Here is a 13,425-nt window from a genome sequence, read left to right on the forward strand (position 1 = left end):
AGGCGCAGTGGTTAGCACTGCTACCTCAGTGTCAGGGACTCAGGTTTGATTCTGACTTGGTGTCTATCTGTGTGGCGTTCGCATGTTCTCCTCGTGTCTGCATGGGTTTTGTCAGGTGCTCCGGTTTCTTCCCACAGTCCAAAGACATGGAGGTTAGGTGAATTGGCCCTTAGTACTTGTGTTTGAGCGTGGCTGTGTTTAATGTGGTGTGTCCCTCAAGCTATAAGCCCCTGATGACAGACTAGCGATCTGTTCCAGGAATAATTAACTATAGAAGCAGACAAAAGTCTGACCTATGCCATGTCAGGTGTTGAAAGAGAGACTACAAAAGTAAATTAATTTATTATTAGTAGCAAGGTTTATTAGCAGCAGTAAAGTTTAATAGCAGTAATATCTTGAGGCAGAATCAGCAGCAGAGGGAGGAGCTGAATGGTTTGGAGCACATGTGACAAAAATATTAAAATATGGCACCACAGGAAAGTGAAGTTGATTGGAGAGTATTGCTGTTTAGGGACTGAATCTAAACAAGTTAAACGAACAAATTAAAAAAGTTAAAAGAATAAGTCACAGATGAAAAGATGTATATTTAAGTAAAGTTAGTTACTACTAGTAATGTGCAATAAGTATCAATAAGGCTCATCAGTATTAGGAAAGTTCATTTGTAGTGGTAAGCTTTACTCATTGTTGTGCTTATATGCAGTAGTAAGATTGATTAACTAATACATAGAGGAATAGCAAGGCAGAACAATGGCAAAGCTGCTCTGGACCTGGATCCTGGATAACCATTCTCCAGGCTCTAGATCTTGAGCCAACAACTGGCATCACTGCACTCTATCCATGAGGTTGAGAGCTTCATGGAGGTAGGAGGATCAGCAGCCATAGGCAGAAAGAGGGAAGTGATCCTATATTCCTTCTCGGCCTTTTGGCCAAGATCAAGTGTAGTATCGACATGCTGTGCTTGGTTGAACTCATTAGGTTACATTTTAGCTTAATTTGAAGCAATTTTTTAAAGCAGCATCTCGGCCTTTTGGCTAAGTTGCAAATAAGACCAAGCCTTAGAGGAGGAGCTATGCCTACTCCAATCAGCTTGGATCATGTAGATCAAGCCCAAGACAGGAGGTAAGAGCCCTGTCTTATCAGCTTGGATCAGGAATGTCTCAACTTGTTGAGACTCAGAGTTTAGTAGCCAGGTGGGAAATTGGCAAGCAGGATCTTAAGTTATGACTCCCAGTACCACATTCAGGTGTATATACATGCAGTTACTGGAAAGATGGTGCAGGAAGGAGCGCTTTAGATTTTTGAGACATTAGGATTAGCTCTGGGAAGATGAGGCAGGCACAGGCCAGATGGGTTGCACATAAATAGAGCTGAAACAGTGCTATTGAGGAGGGTTTAAATTAAATGGTATGCGTGTGGGCACCAGGAGGAACTATCAAAAAGGAATACCAAGGTGTACAGAATACTGGGAGAGATAGGTAACACTGGAGTTGGGAATACTAAGTTAGTAGGTGGGGTCAGAGCAAGAGAGAAAGTAATGCGGTCAAATCAAGGTTACTGTGTGTATATGAATATTGGAGTGATAATGAGATTGGTGAGTGCATGTGGAAATATCATGTGGCTTTTATAGACACCTGGTTCAAAGAAGGCCAAGACTGGATGTTCCAAGACTGGATATTAACTATTCCTGTATACAAAGTGTTCAGGAAAGAAATTGATTAAAGAGAGCATTGCAGTGCTGAAAAAAGAGGATGTCTCAGAGAGATCAAGGACAGAATCATTCAGCTAAGGAACAAACAAGGTGCAATTACTTTGCTCGATGTAGTCTGTGGGCCACCAGGTAGTGGGAAGGATGTAGACATGGACATCCAAAATACATCTGATAACTTGTGATCAAGATTATAGTTTTGTAGGCAAAAAGGGACAATAGCAATATGAATATGAAATTGGCAGAGTGACAAGAAAAGTAGTAGTTACTGGATGTTTTTCGGACTAGAGGAAGGTTAGTATCAGAGTTCCCCAGGGGTCAATGTTGGGACCCTTGCTCTTATATTAATTACTTAGACTTTGGTGTACAGGGCACAGATTCAAAATTTGCAGATGACATGAAGCTTAGAAGCATTGTGAACTATAAAGAGGATAGCATGGGACTTCAGATAGATATAGACAAGTTTTCACTAATATGATTATGAGTATGATTTTAATGTGGATCTTGAGACACTAACATTGTGGGCAAATGGAGTCCCAAGCCCATACTTGCCAGTATATTCCCCAAAGGCACAATCTTCCCATGGGCAGCGTCCTCACCGTCAGCCTCTGTGTTTACTGTCCTAATATGGACAATGGGTGGACTCTCAATGTTGTCAGCCCAATCAGGGGCCAGCAACTCTGGAACATTCGCAACCCCTCCAGAAAAGGTGGATGTTGCTGAGACGAGTTGGGCTCTTTGACATGGAGGTACGCTTGGCATGGGAAAAAGCCAATAATTAAAATGGTCAACAACACTCTACACTTTGGAGCAATGGAAAACTCATCCACAGGAATTGTTGAGGCTGTTTCTGCAGCTTTACCTATCCACTGTGATAGCCTCTCATTCTGAGGCAGAAAGGCCACTTCCAATGAGATAACTGCTTCTGTGTTCAGTAGGGAGACTGCTCCATTGCTTACAAATTAAGGCTTAACTGAGGCTTAAGCAGCTGACTGCTCATGTCCATGGAGTGGGCAGCCAGTTCTGTTCCCTGTGTGAGCTTGGAAAACTTCCCTGGTGATGGGATTGTGCCCAAAAGCTCGTTTTCCTGGTCTCCCTGTTTCCACCCTTGGACTTATAGGCCAAGGGAAATCCAGCTCGTGTTTAACTTGTCATAGCCTTCTGATTTAGGCAAGAGTGCAAAATAACAGATCAAAATTGACACTACCAAAGATACATCTACCATCAATTGTTATTGTTATTGTAATACAGCTATTGTTGTAGCAGTCAAAATTAGCAAGATACAAACAAATTGTTTATTTTTTCCTTCTTCCCCCAATTTAAAAAAATACACAAAGAGCTTCAATTGATATCCATCTTATTGAAATAACACTCAAATTATTGACTGTTGATACACCTTTTGGTGTTTTCTCATAACTGAATCCTGCAAACACATCCCACAGTCTGAAAGACTTGCTGGTTAGGTGCATTGGCCCAAACAAATGCCGGAGTGTGGCGACTAGGGGAATTTCACAGTAATTTCATTGCAGTGTTAATATAAGCCTACTTGTAACTAATAAATAAATAAACTTCTTTAAACTTCATGTTCTGTGAGCAATAAACATCTACAAGCATGTTTTCAAATAAAAAAACACAGTAAATTTCAAGATAACAGTAACGTTTTTCCAAATCAATTGCCAGAATACAAAACTTCACAGTTTAAGTTTACCAGCTTCTGAAATTTTGGCTTTTAAAAAGCTCCTTACAAGTCTCAAATAATCTATAGTTAAAACATCAAAGCCCTCAAATAAATTGCCAAACTCTTAAGCATGACTTTCCCAGGGCTCCAGAGCAGGTCTGCTACTGATGAAGGCTTACAGTTTGTAAATCAGGTCAGCAACCATAGTTTTTTTTTACTACCACCACCACCACCACCACCACCACTCCCCCACACCCCACCGACATGAGTCTGAAAGAATTGCATGCACTCATTGGTACTTTGCAACTGACCACAACAAGTCATACACCAGCATATTAGATAAATTGGGCTTTGCCACCTACTACTCTCTACACTGCTGCACCCTCAAACCATGTATTAAATGGTGGCGAATGTCAATAATTTCCAAAGATTGAATAATCTTATCTACTGCTCATTTGCACTGACAGGATTTGCTATACGGAACAACAAGTATAGTATGGATAAAGTACAGTTCACTAAGTGTACAGCAATACCTAATCAAATTTTTAAATCAAGATATATGGGCAGGAGATGGAAGGGGATAGAAAAATTCAACTCTCTGCCACTTGTTTTGCCGCTAAAAAAACAGGGCAACTGGAAGTTGCCAGGGAAGGGGACATCCTCGGGATACCAAAAGTATGCAATGTCATATGGACGTGTGCCTGTATAGTCATTAAAATATGAACAGACAAATGAGGAGCAGGAGTAGGCTACTTAGCCCCTCGAGCCTGCTGCACCATTCAATAAGATCATGGTTGATCTGTTTGTAACCGCAACCCAACATTCCTGCCTACCCTGATAATTTTTTACCCACTTGTAAATTAAGAATCTATCTAGCTCTGCCTTAAAAATATTAAAAGACTCTGCTTCTATTGGCTTTTGAGGAAGAGAGTTCCAAAGACTCATGACACTCAGAAAAAAATTCTTCTCATCTCCACTTTAAATGAGCAACCCTTATTTTTAAGCAGTGACCCCTAGTTTTAGATCCTCCCACAAGAGGAAACATCCGTTCTAAATCTACCATGTCAAGACCCCTCAGAATCTTAAAAGTTTCATGAAATCATCGCTTATTCTTCCAAACTCTAGTGGATACAAATCTAATGTCTTCAACTGTTCCTCATCAGACTACCCATTTATTCCTGGTATTAGTCTGGTGAACCTTGCTTTATATGTTTATAATGCATTTGCATCTTTCCTTAGATAAGGAGACCAGTACCGTATACAATATTCCAGATGTGGTCTCATCAATACCCTCTACAACTGAAGCATAACCTATCTACTTTTGCAATTGAGTTCCTTCACAATAAATTCTATTCATAGCATTCTATTAGCTTTCCTAATTATTTGCTGTACCTGTAAACTAATCTTTTGTGATTCATGCACTTAAGACACCCAGATTGTTCTGCACCTCAGAGCTCTCACCATTTAGACAATAAGCTTTTTCTTTATTCTTCCTGCCAAAATGGACAATTTCACACTTACCCACATTATACTCCAATAGCCAGATTTTTGGCTATTCAAAGGGACCTATGTCCCTTTGTAGCCTGCTTATGTCTGTGACACAATTTACTTTCTTACCTTTGTGTCGTCAGCAAATTTAACAATCATACCTCCAGTCCTGCCCACCTGAAACTGGTGGGTTCAAACATATATACAACATATAAAACCAACACATGACAATTGTAAGACCCCAAAATTCAGGTACAAATGGATGGATTATGCACAGCACATACTCTGTCCAATAGTATAAGGTGTAGAGTGGCCTAAAATTGGCCCTTAAAGAGAACACCGGAATTGCTCAAACAATTGTTTGGAGATTGAGTTTTTTTTTGCTGAGGGATCGAGTCCAGAAGAAGCAGTAGTAATCTTCTCGGCTGCACAAAAAATCTCCACTTTTACTGCTGACCCATTCAATTATTGTGCCCTAGAATCAACACAACAGATGGCCAATGTTCTACTTAACCACAACCAGCAAGTTGCAGTAAGGTGCCCATTTTGTACCTGTTGCTTTATAGAATCTTTTATGTGGTCTGAATCCACATTTGTTTTGTCCTTTGTCAGCGAGCACAATAGTCGCTCAATCATTTCCTATGGTTGGACTTCTAGGCTATATATTGTAGCAGCTTATGAAATAATATATTTCACAACAGAACACCAAATCAACATTAGCAGTGAGGTAACAAAAAATGCATTTTTCTTATTTGCTATGAGTAACAACCATTGAACTTTAATAATAATTCCTTCATGAAGTATCTGTAGTGGGTAAGTTGGAAAGTATTTTGAGAGACAGGATCTACAGGCATTTAGAGACGCAAGGACTGATTAGGGATAGCGTGGCTTTGAGTGGGAAATCATATCTCACAAATTTGATTGTGTTTTTTGAAGGGGTAACCAAGAAGGTAGATGAGAGCAGTGCAATTGATGTTGTCTACATGGACTTTAGCAAGGCCTTTGACAAGGTATCACATGGTAGGTTGTTGCGTAAGATTAAATCTCAAGGGATCCAGGGTGAGGTAGCCAAATGGATACAAAATTGGCTTGATGACAGAAGACAGAGGGTGGTTGTAGAGGGTTGTTTTTCAAACTGGAGGCCTGGGATCGGTGCTAGGTTCACTGTTATTTGTCATTTATATTAATGATTTGGATGAGAATTTAATAGGCATGGTAAGTTTGCAGATGACACCAAGATTGGTGGCAGAGTTGACAGTGAAGAAGGTTATCTAGGATTGCAATAGGATCTTGATCAATTGGGTCAGTGGGCTGACGAATGGCAGATGGAGTTTAATTTAGATAAATGTGAGGTGATACATTTTGGTCGACGAACCAGGGCAGGGCTTACTCTGTTAATGGTGGGGTTTTGGGGAGAGTTATAAAACAAAGAGTTCTAGTGGTGCAGATTCATAGCTCTTTGAAAGTGGAGTCACAGGTGGATAGAATGGTAATGCTTGGTTTCATTAGTCAGAACATTAAATGCAGGAGTTGAGACATCTTGTTGAAGTTGGACGAGATATTGGTAAGACCACACTTGGAATACTCTGTACAGTTCTGGTCACCCTATTATAGAAAGGATATTATTAAACTAGAAAGAGTGCAGAAAAGATTTACTGGGATGCTACCAGGACTTGATGGTTTGAGTTATAAGGAGGGGCTGGACAGACTGGGACCTTTTTCCCCTGGAGCATAGGAGACTTAGGGGTAATCTTATAGAGGTCTAGAAAATAATGAGGGGCATAGATCAGTTAGATCGTCAATATATTTTCCCAAAGGTAGGGAAGTCTAAAACTAGAAGGCATAGGTTTAAAGTGAGAGGGGAGAGATACAAAAGGGCCCAGAGGGGCAATTTTTATCACACAGAGAGTGGTAAGTGTCTAGAACAATCTTCCAGAGGTGTAGTACAGGCAGGTACAACTTTGTCTTTTAAAAAAACGCTTAAGACAGTTACATGGGTAAGATAATTGTAGAGGGTTATGGGCCAAACACGGGCAATTGGGTCTAGCTTGGAGGGATTAAAGTTGGACAAGTTGGGCTGAAGAGCTTGTTTCCATGCTGTAAACTTCTATGACTCTATGGAATGCACAGGCCACACTCATAGTTGCACATTTCTTGTTTGGTTTTAATGACCTCTGCGAAGTTGTGTTTTCAACTTTCAGTAGGAAGGTTTAAATTTGGGGAAACAATTTTTTATATCTGCACTTCAAGCAAAGAGCAATGTTAGCATAGTGGTAATGTCACTGGACTAGTAATCCAGGGGGCCCAGGCTAATGCTCTAGGGACACAAGTCAATTCCCACCATAGCCCAGTCCATCACGCGAATCAGCCTTCCATCCATTGAGTCTGACTACTTTCTGCTGCCTCAGAAATAGCAGCCAGTATAATTAAAAATCCCATGCACCCCGGACATTCTCTCTTCCACCTTCCGTCAGGAAAAAGATATAAAAGTCTGAGAACACGTACCAATCGACTCAAGAACAACTTCTTCCCTGCTGCCATCAGACTTTTGAATGGACCTAACACATATTAAGTTGATTGTTCTCTGCACCCTAGCTATGACTGTACCAGTACATTATGCACCCTCTCCTTACCTTCTCACCTATGTGGTCTAAGAATGGCATGCCTTGTCTGCATAGTGTGCAAGAAACAACAGTTTTCATAATACATGTGATAATAAATAAATCAAAATAAAGTTAATTTTTATTTAACTGTAAAGAAAGTTGCTGATTCGTTATGATTGATCCAAGAGCTGGACACTAACGTGCACCAGACTGTTCTGCTTCACCAAATTAAAGATCAAAAATTTGATTCCCCACTGGACAAGCCCCTTAACAAGCTCTTTAAGAATTGTTGACAATGAATATCCCATTCCCCTTCCCCTGCTGGCCCTTTGACAATTCCAAACTCTCCTGGAGGCAGCAGGATAACGAGATAACCTTTGGGACCATGATTCTGAAATCGTAATTGAACCAGATCCTGACCCTGCAGGCATTTAAAGTTTGACCCGTTAATTCTGTTTCTCTCTCCACAGATGCTGCCAGACCTGCTGAACATCACCAGCATTTTCTATTCTTTCTTCAGATTTCTAGCATCTACAGTATTTTGCTTTTGTGTGCTCAAATATGAGACACATGACCCATGGCCTCGTTAAAATATTTAAATGACTGACTGACCGTCCCACACACCCCTCTGTCCATACTGGAAGTGGGTGGTTGTACACACCATGCTCTCTCTGTTAAAATTGGAAGTAGATGGGTTTGAGGGGAGGGGTTTCAGGTTTGAGAGTTTTTTAAGAAATAGTCTATCCGCCCAAACTTTCTGGGATTAAATTTTCCTTCGAAGCCAATTAAAATAGTGTGTCACTTTTATGAGGGACCCTATAAGAGGATCCCCAAAAACTAACAATTACATGCATTATTCACACTGCCAAATTAAAAATGTAGGTACTGTGAAATGTAATGTTGTACTGAAGCAGTGGTTGTATAGAATTTGATTAACAACCTGTAAAATTCTGTTATTGAAATAAATTTGCCCTTCTAGATTATATTGAATAGAGCAGCTTGTTTCCAACTTTTTCTTAAAACTTTTATTTTACATCAAAAATTCCTAATGGGCAGTAGAATTAGTAGAGATTAGGAGCATTTTTATTGGCCTGACCTGTCAGTCTAGGCACAGTTTACGAGGTGTGATTTAACATAGCCAACATTCATAATTTTTGTTTATTAATCTTGCACTTGCACTCTTTTCAATTTGTGCATTTTGAGGGCAAAAAGGAAAAAAATTCTCTCGTTCTCCTTTCTGTCTACGCATTTTGTATATTAAAATAATTATGTACAATTATTAAATTGTTAATGAACTCAAAAATGTTGACAAATTGGGAAATACCTTAAAGGACGATGAAGAAAATACATTTTAATTCATTTGTAATATTGAGTTTGGGAAAAGGATTCATGCCGCATGTGTTTCTTATGGGTGAGATTAGATTAAAGACAAACAAACACGACGGCGTTTAAACTCAATAAGGGCAGGAAACTCTCTAAATCTGTCTGCAATTACTTTCCCTCATCCCTCCTGAGGGCGTTGTTAAGAAAATAACTGCAATCATTTTAATAGTTTGGGCCAGTACACCCTGAACCCAGCAAACCCCATCAATGTCTGTGCTGTCTCTGGAACAAGTACAGTGACAGATGTTATGAACTCACTCTAATAATATCAAAAAAGCATTCTGCAGAAAACATTTCTTTTCCCCTGAAAATCTTGCAATTTTTGGGAAAAATATGGAAATGAAGAAGTTATTAATATTGACTAAATAACAAAATAATGTAAGAATCTCTTTTCCAAAGCAATCATTTTTATACTGAATTATCATCAGGCATTTAATAAAAGACATATTCCCACATTAATTCAACAAAGTTCTGAATGCTTGCTTTGTTTTTGTGCCTTTTGTACTTTTATTCTAAATTATTTAATTTCTTATATTTTGGATCCATCAGTGGGATGAGTCACAACTTTGCATTCTTTTGAGAGGGTATATATTTGCTTATGTAAGCTTTTGATATTGTGTTCTAAAACAGCAAACCCCATCTAGTCATTATTCTTAAATCCACAGGGGTTAATCCATACCACCAAGTATTAAGAAAAATAATTTAAAAATTATTAAAAGGGAGTCCAACATAATGTACTTGCTATTTTCAGGAGAAAGTCCAAGATGCAACCACGTTAATGGAAAAAATGCAAGTCATAATCTCATACTATGCAATTCTTTTATGTGTTACACTTTTTTGTAATATTTTCTGACCTTAGGAATTATCTTGACTGCTTTCCCTTTCTGTAAAGTTTTCAATTTGTTCAATAACCTTTTTCTAACACAGATACAGCCACTTATATACCCTTTCACTGGTTGCTATGGGTTGCTTGAATTTTCAGATTCAAAATTAATGGGCTGTCATACAATTAACTGAACAAAACACACAGTCGGTCTTTGTTCAAGAGTAGTCTGGTTGCTCCCTTCAAGTCCACAGTTCAAAAACTAATCTGAACTGATTTTTTTTTAACATATGTTGACATACGAATTTCCCTGATACGTGGGATGGTTATTTTGAAGTGCAGCTGGCTCGAAATAGCTTGATACCAACATTCTAGATATTTTCAGCCTTTCATTTTTGCAAAATAGTGGCATCTTGTTTGCAGCAATATTTCCACCAATTTTAAGCCCTAAAATCAATCCTCTATATTATAACATTGGCCCTTTCTATGTCTCATCTACTGAATTCAGAGTGAGGTCATTTTATTAGAAAATGAGGTACAGTTTCCCTACAGAACCAGATTTCTATGTTTTAGAATGAGATATAAAATATGCCTTCTGCCAAGATCAACTGAGATAAGCAAAAGTCAAAGAGTTATTGAACCAAAATAATTTTGAGCATTTGAATGGCAATTACTACAGCTCAAAATAACATTTTCCAAACGTCGCTGGATTCCAGGGAAGTGCCGGAAGATTGGAAAACGGCTAATGTTATGCCGTTGTTTAAGAAGGGTGGCAGGCAAAAGGCAGGGAAATATAGGCCGGTTAGTTTAACGTCTGTTGTAGGTAAAATGTTAGAATCCGTGATCAAGGAGAAAATAGTGAGGCATCTTGAGGAGAATTGTTTGATAGAGCAGACGCAGCACGGTTTCGTTAAGTGGAAGTCGTGTCTGACGAATTTATTGGGGTTCTATGAGGATGTGTCTAGGGCGGTGGATAGAGGAGAACCGGTGGATGTGGTGTTTCTTGATTTTCAGAAGGCGTTTGATAAGGTGCCTCACAAGAGGTTATTACAGAAGGTCAGGGGGCATGGAGTTGGGGGTAGGGTGTTAGCGTGGATAGGGGATTGGCTGTCAAATAGGAGGCAGAGAGTGGGGGTCAATGGGTGCTATTCGGATTGGTGGTTGGTGACTAGTGGAGTGCCCCAGGGGTCGGTGCTGGGGCCTCAGCTATTTACCATTTATATAGATGATCTGGAGGAGGGAACCGAGTGTATGGTGTCAAAATTTGCAGATGACACTAAGATTGGTGGAACAGCAAATTGTGCGGAGGGTGTGGAGAGTCTGCAGAAGGATCTAGATAGGCTGGGCAAATGGGCCAGGAACTGGCAAATGGAATTTAATGTTGGCAAATGTGAAGTTGTCCACTTTGGTAGGAATAATGGTAGGAAGGACTATTACTTACATGGCGAAAAACTGCAGCACGCGACGGTGCAGAGGGACCTCGGGGTCCTTGTGCATGAGTCGCAAAAACCCAGCCTGCAGGTGCAGCAGGTGGTCAGGAAGGCAAATGGGATGCTGGCCTTCATAGCGAGGGGGATTGAATATAAAAGTAGGGAGGTCTTGCTGCAGCTGTATAGGGCACTGGTGAGGCCGCAGCTGGAGTACTGTGTGCGGTTTTGGTCGCCGCACTTATGCAAGGATATTTTGGTCTTGGAGGGAGTACAGAGGAGGTTTACTAGGCTGATGCCGGAGTTGAGGGGGTTGAGCTATGAGGAGAGGCTGAATAAACTAGGCTTGTACTCATTAGAGTTTAGAAGAATGAGGGGAGATCTCATTGAGAGATCTCAATGATCCATCCCATTCATAAGATGATGAATGGGATAGATAGGATAGAGGTGGAAAGGCTCTTCCCGCTCAGAAAGGACAGTAGGACTAGGGGACACAGCCTCAAGATAAAGGGGGGGGTTTAGAACGGAGTTGAGGAGGAACTTCTTCACTCAAAGGGTGGTGAATCTCTGGAATTCTCTGCCCGTTGAAGTGGTGGAGGCTGCCTCGCTAAATATTTTTAAGGCGCGGGTTGATGAGTTTTTGATAAGCGAGGGGATTAAGGATTATGGGGAGAGGGCGGGAAAGTGGAACTGAGCCACGACAGATCAGCCATGATCTTATTGAATGGCGGGGCAGGCTCGAAGGGCTAGATGGCCTACTCCTGCTCCTATTTCTTATGTGGGATCATGCTTACTGTTGAACCCATGGACTCATGGAAGGTTGCGGTGTCAGAGGGAAGGTAAACATATATGAGATAGATGAGTACTTGTGTCACTGGGCACATCTCTGACCCTTGTTTGCCCAAGCAGGCAGAAAATTTGGCATCTGCTTACCACTGTGGTTTGGGGCTGCCAAACTCCTAACCCCTTTCCCTGGTCTGCTCCTCATCATCCCCAACACCTCATCCCCTTCCCATGTAATGCAGGAAGTGTAATGCCTGCCCCTTTATCTGCTCACAATCCAAGACCCCAGAAACTCCTTCCAGCTGAAACAATAATTTACTTGTGCTTCTTTCAGGAAAGTTTATTGCAATCAATGTTCATAATGTGGTCTTTACACTGGGAAGATAAAATGCAGATTGGGTGACTGTGGAACACTATTCCTCTGTCCACTCACATGAACCCAACCTTCCGGTTTCTTGCCATTTCAATTCCCCATCTTGCTCTGATGCTCACATTTTGTCCACAGACTGCTATTATATTCGAGTGAAGCCCAATGCAAGATAGATGAACAACACCACAACACCTCATCTTCCAATTGGGCACTTCACAGCCTTCTGAACTCAACATTGACTTCAACAACTTCAGACCATAAATTCTGTTCTCATGCTTTTGCTTATAGATAGAACTGACCTTTCTTTTGCCATTAACATTTGCTCTGAATCAATGCTGTGTTTTACTACCACCATCTCCACTTATATCTTTGACATTTAATCCGCCCCCCAAAATCAAACCTATCACTAACCTTCCACTTTCTTCTACCTGACCCTCCCCACTTTTCAACAGCATTAGACCGATCACATTTCTACCTCTTCAGTTCCAAAAAGGAGTTATATTGGATTCGAAACATTAATTCTGTTCCTCTTTCCAGAGATGCTTCCAGACCAGTGCTTTCAGCTTTCTTATCAGGGTGTCCAGCATAGAATCAGTGAAACTACAGGAAGGATGTGGAAGCTATTGAGAGGGTGCAGAGGAGATTTACAAGGATGTTGCTTGGATTGGGAGGCATGTCTTATGAAGATAGGTTGAGGGAGCTTGGTCTCTTCTCCTTGGAGAGACAAAGGTCGAGAGGCGACCTGATAGAGGTTTATAAAATGTTGAGAGGAATAGATAGGGTGGATTCTCGGAGGCTATTTCCCAGGGCCGAAATGGTCGCTACGAGAGGACACAGGTTTAAGGTGCCGGGGAGCAAGTACAGAGGAGATGTTAGGGGTAAGTTTTTCACTCAGAGGGGTGGTGAGTGAGTGGAATCGGCTGCTGTCGGTGGTGGTAGAGGCGACCTCGCTGGGGTCTGGATGAGTAAATGGGATTTAATAGGATTGGGAGTTATAGATAGTTCTATGGCCTGGTAGGTATGGATATGATCGGCGCAACTTGTGGGCCGAAGGACCTGTTTGTGCTGTAGTGTTCTATGTTCTATAAACCCAACAGTGCAAAAGGAGGCCATTTAGCTCATTGTCTCAATTCTCTGACAGAGTATCTTACCCAGGCCCTCTTCG

General features: G+C 40.8%; 1 protein-coding gene and 1 non-coding gene across 2 annotated transcripts in view; one reads left to right on the forward strand and one right to left on the reverse strand.

Annotated features, from left to right (window-relative positions):
* The window catches only part of sulf1 (sulfatase 1), a 416,345-nt gene that overhangs the window by 259,297 nt on the left and 143,623 nt on the right, over positions 1–13,425 (reverse strand). The gene's annotated exons all lie outside the window — the stretch shown is intronic.
* LOC145347148 (U2 spliceosomal RNA) lies at positions 907–1,105 on the forward strand. The gene has a single exon (XR_013887799.1). It is a non-coding gene; the product is annotated as a U2 spliceosomal RNA (small nuclear RNA).

Source organism: Carcharhinus amblyrhynchos, chromosome 8, assembly GCF_965287045.1.
Source record: "Carcharhinus amblyrhynchos chromosome 8, sCarAmb.v2.hapA, whole genome shotgun sequence".
In the NCBI taxonomy this organism is placed as follows: Eukaryota; Metazoa; Chordata; class Chondrichthyes; order Carcharhiniformes; family Carcharhinidae; genus Carcharhinus; species Carcharhinus amblyrhynchos.